The sequence below is a fragment of the Ursus arctos genome, unplaced genomic scaffold, assembly GCF_023065955.2.
Source record: "Ursus arctos isolate Adak ecotype North America unplaced genomic scaffold, UrsArc2.0 scaffold_15, whole genome shotgun sequence".
Lineage (NCBI taxonomy): Eukaryota > Metazoa > Chordata > Mammalia > Carnivora > Ursidae > Ursus > Ursus arctos.
In genome coordinates, this window is record NW_026622819.1 from 60,345,160 (window position 1) to 60,350,165 (window position 5,006).

At 46.9% G+C, this 5,006-nt stretch overlaps 1 long non-coding RNA gene across 1 annotated transcript; it reads left to right on the forward strand.

Moving 5' to 3' along the window:
- The first annotated feature begins 1,888 nt into the window (after nt 1–1,888).
- Nucleotides 1,889–4,020, forward strand: LOC113264112 (uncharacterized). The gene is made up of 3 exons (XR_003319557.4): nt 1,889–2,100; nt 2,436–2,956; nt 3,312–4,020. It is a non-coding gene; the product is annotated as an uncharacterized LOC113264112 (long non-coding RNA).
- Nucleotides 4,021–5,006: the final 986 nt, after the last annotated feature.

The following is a 5,006-nucleotide window of genomic DNA, read 5'->3' on the forward strand; positions in this document are numbered from 1 at the left end:
TATGCCCTCCAGGTAATTCTGATGCATGCTCGAGTTTGAGAAAGAATGGCTTAAACCATCAGGACATTTACTGTTTCTTCTTGAAATGTCTAGAAGCAGACTCCACACTGCCAGGACTGTGGAGCAGCATTTCTGGGATTCTCTTGACTTTTCCCTCATTGTCACAAAATGGCTGCCTTAGCTTGAAGCATCATGTACTGTACTCACCTTGCAGTGTCCCAACTGGGAAGGACAAGGTGATGGCAGAAAGGGGGCTCCTCTTCCTTAACACCTTCTCTTTTATCAGGGAGGAAAAACATCTCAGGAACCTCCTCAGCAGACTTCCCTTCTCAATTCATTGCCCAAACCTGGGTCTCATACCTGTCCCCAGGCAAATCATTGGCAAAGTGGGATAGAGTCTGACAAAAACTTAAACTAGCACAGCTCAACCCCTTGAGTTCACTGCTGTTCTTCTAGTGCCTGAACAAAATCTTTCTCTATTAGCAAGAACAAATCAGGGGTGGGGATAGGGGATGGTTGCATGCAGGTAACCAACAGTGTCTGTTACAATGATTGTCCCCATTTTACAGACATGGAAAATAAAAGCTCAGGGAACACCACATACCTAGGAAATAGTGGAGCTGAGATCCAAACTCACTTCTTTCTGACTCCCCAAATGTTTCCATTGCCTCATTCCACCTATGGATTTACAATTGCCCAGAACTGGTAAGGCAGAAAAGATTGATTCTGTGACTTCCTGCAGTGGCAAACATTCCGGTATGGATTATCATTCGGAACACATGATGTCAGTAGAAGAGAGGTCACCAGCGGGACACCTGCGGGCCTGTGCTTTATTTGGCAAGAGATTTTTTAAATTTTATAATTCATGTTCAATATTTAATACTGGGAAATTTCACATTCAAATTCCAACTTGTAGGTGTATCTGAAGAAACATGAGAAGCTCTTGCCACAGACCCAACATCCCTTCGTGGCAAGAATCGGTAGGAGCTGAGTGGCCTAATTTTTCTCATCCTCCACCATTCTCCACCACTTTACCCTTGAGTCAGTTCACCTATTTGTATCACTGGACTTGGCCCACTTGGCATTTTGCATGCTCCCCCACCCAGGCCTGTCCCCGTGGGGCCAATGCCTGCAACACTGATGGTGGGATGTCTTCTTCACCCCAACCCCCCCAAATCTGCAGCCAAGAGTCCTTGGGGAAGGGCAAGGATGGGGTGGTGGGAGCTTTTGAAGGTACATCTGAGTATTCCCCTGGGACCAGCAGCACTGGAACTCCGTAGGAATTCTCTATGGTCCCAGTGCTTCTGGCTGAAACATGGCCCCAGGAGGTAGGTGTGGGAGACCCCCACACACACCCCCAGGTGTATGGCATGGGAGTGGACCCCAAGGCTGCAAGTGGTTTGGGCAAGGGATCTGAAATCAAGGTGGTAGGACCAGCTGGGCTACTTTACCTCCCAGAAGCCGGTTTCTGCTGAAAACTCCCCAATGTTCTTGTGCAATGTCCTGTTCCTCAGGGTCGCTGATGTGTCCTCTAGGACTTGTTTTAGTTGCAAACACTACCTGGGGACTAATTGTCCTCTCACTTAAACCACTACCAGAGGAAATTGTATATAAACTTTGGGCCTATTTATTTTCTTTTTCAATTCTGAAATACTGTTGGTTTATTTTTTCTTTAGGACACTTAGGGCTTTTTATGGACAGTGTTGCCCCAGGAGCACTCCGTTACAAAAGGAGAAGCCACAGCAATAATAAAAATGCTGATGATAAAAATGCTGATGATAAATAAGAAATGAGGTAATGCACGGGAAAAGTCCTAGCTCAGCTCTGTGCCAGCTCTGAGGACACAAATACTCAGGGAATTCTCCGTCAGTCCGGTGGGAGACCCAGACACATAAACAGGCCATTACAATGGAATCTGACGAGGGCGGCTCCAGAAGTAAGCAGAGGGTGTTCTCAGATCTGGAAGGATCAGCACCTAACCTGAGATGGGAAAGCCTCTGGAGGAGGCGACAATTGAATCTTAATGGAAGAATCAGCCAAGGGAGGAAGAGGAGAAGGATGATCAAGCAAAGGGAGGCCTGGGAGCAAAGCCTGAAATAGGTAAGAATGTGGTGCATGGTGGCCCCTGCATGTTCTTGGAACTCACAGGGAAAGGTATGGAGGGAGGTGGGGGAGGAGGCTGGAGGAGTAAGGAGCAAGTCATGAGGTCTGCAGATTTCTCCTGGGAGAATGGAGATGCCATGAAGGGTCTTCAGTAGAGACGCGACTCATCGCGTTCATTGGAACGATCGCCCAGTCTTCAGATATTCTGAGAGTAGAAGACAGAAGGCAGTGGATTTGAACCCAGCAAATGCTGAGTACTATTTCCTGCTAAGGAAAGAGGGAATTGATATTTGACCTCTGTCTCCAAGGTTCTCCATCTCTGTATTCCCAAGGTGTGAAAATGGAAGTTCCAGATGTCCTGAGGCCCAGCCTTGGGGGTTCCACAATTCGCTTCTACTGGATTCTATTCATCAGAGCAAACCACAGGCCAATCCAGGTTCTAAATAGACTCCACCTCTTCATGGAAGAAGACGTAAAACTTAGCAGCCATCTTTATGCACCATCCGTTGCTTGCCTATCCTCTGAAATCATCTGCTACAGAATAGGATGCATGATAGGTGCTTAAGAAATATTTGTTAGGGACTGATTGATTGACTGATTGATCAATTGGTTAAATCACTTACTCATTAATTTATGTAGGAATTACTGACCATGAAATAGATCAGTAGTCTTCTTGGAATAAGGGAGAGGGCAGCTCCATGTACTGAGGAGAGCCAGAGAGACCTGTGGTCAGACCTTGTCTGTCTTATGACCCTAGAGAAAGTCACTCCATCTTTCTGGAACTCACTTGGCTCATCTGTGAAATGAGGATAACCACACCTACAGTTGAGTGTCGCAACACCCGCCTCACAAGGTATGTCTGGGTTTCATTGGTCATGCATCCTAGCCTTCCTGGTCAGCCTTAAGGTGGTAGGACTGAGTGGAAGAAAAGAGTAGTTGGTCCCCAGAGAAACAAGTTTTATTTTGAGGAGGAAAAAAACTTCTTGAATTACTTTAGAGCACTTTCATTTGGAATAAATAGTTGGAACATTACCAGCAAAGAAGACATTGATCTTTTGATTTACAAAGATAGTTAATTGAAGAAAACCCATAACAGAGGTTGCCTCTCGGGGACCAAGAATTAGAACTGGAAAGGAAATACATGTTTTACTGTTTACTTTTTGACATCATCTGAATATTTTTCTCCCGTATATGTATTCTTTTTCTAGCAAAATAATTCAAATATGAGAAATTCAAGCACCATTGAAACGATGTCTTCCCATCACAAGGACTTTGATGAGCCCAGAGTTGGTCGTTAATATAATTCACAGCTTACGGAAACATGAATTCCATTTTTCCTATAGTGGGAAGTCTTGAAAAGAATAGGGTAGAACCCCCAGGGTCTTTCTTCTCTCTGTACCCTGACTCAGTTTCCTTCTGGACGCTCTACTCTTGGACCACTTTGGGATTTGTTCATTACATGCTTGCTCAGGCTGGGGACGGCTCAGGTGATGCCCTGTCTTCGCTGCACACGATGCTGACTACACAGTCACGGCCTCCTCACCACACACCCACCTCAGCCACCCCCGCTGCTGCTGGGCTTGATTGTTTGATTTGTGAGTTCCAGGCAGCCTAACGTCTGTGCTGCTTTTGTAAGCAAGATCATGATATGGGAGCCAGTCAAGGAGGAGAGAGGAAGCCTGAAAGAGGAAGAGACAGAAGAAAGGGAAGAAGGAAAGAAGGAAGAGGGAGGAAGGAAAGGAGGGAGGGAGAAGTGCTGATTCTTGCGGTTGTGTAGAATGCCTCTCCAAAGCCTCTCTTCCTCCCGACCCCTCCCCATTTGCCCCAAGCTTCTCTTGTCCCTCCGCCTTGGCCCTCTCTTGCTCTTGCATATTGCACGGACTAGCACAGATCAATAAATATTACTCTGAAAGACAAGAAGAAGGGTTCTATTTTTTTTTTAAGGCTTCCACATCCCCAGTCACTGCACCTGCAGGTGCTGTTAGGTCTGTGAGGATGGCGATTAGCCCCACCACCCACTTCTCTAAGTCCCCACCACCGCCAGCCTTGTCAGTCTAAATGGGACCATGAGCTGATGTGAGCTGATGTGTGAAAACATCACCTGCGGTCATTTAAAAAAGAAAGAAGGAAAGAAGGAAAGGAAGAGAAAAGAAAGGAAGAAAGAGAGAGAGGGAGGGAGGGGGGATGTTTGCTGTAGCTCTTGATCCTTTTCTTTTCTTAAATCATTTTTCCTGAGCCATTCTCCAAGTGGGATTCCCCCCAAGTCGATCCCCAGACTTCAGTGAGAGCTCTGCTGTTGGTCAAATTGTGTCCCTCAAAAAGCTATGTTGAAGTCCTGACCCCCAGTACCTTGGAAAGTGACCTTATTTGGAAATAGGGCTGTTGACAGTGTAATTAGTTGAGGTCAAACTGGAGGTGGGTGGCCCTTATTCCAATAGGACTAAGTACCTTACCAGGAGAGGAGGGAGACACACAGACTCACAGGGTGAAGGCCAGGTGAGTACAGAGGCGGAGGCTGGAGCGAGGCAGCGGCAAGCCAAGGAAGGCCAGAGATTACTGCTGGCACCCCAAGTCGGGGAGAGGCAAGGAAGGATCCTATGCAGACTGTCAGAGGGAGCACAGCCCTGCTGACACGGTGACTTTGGACTTGTGGCCGCCAGAACTGGGGGAGAACACATACCTGTCGTTTTAAGCACCCAGGGTACGTATTACGTTATGGCAGCCCGAGGAAACTTAGTTAACAGGGCTCCCCACAGCTGTCTTTGGATCTTCAGTAGGACAAGAGGCTCAAAAGGAACCAGGTGACTGATTTCAATTGGGTCAACTGGCATAGAATCTTGGAAGTGAAACACACACACTCGCACTGGATTCTAAAAAAGGCCCGTTCCGTTCTCTTAAAAACG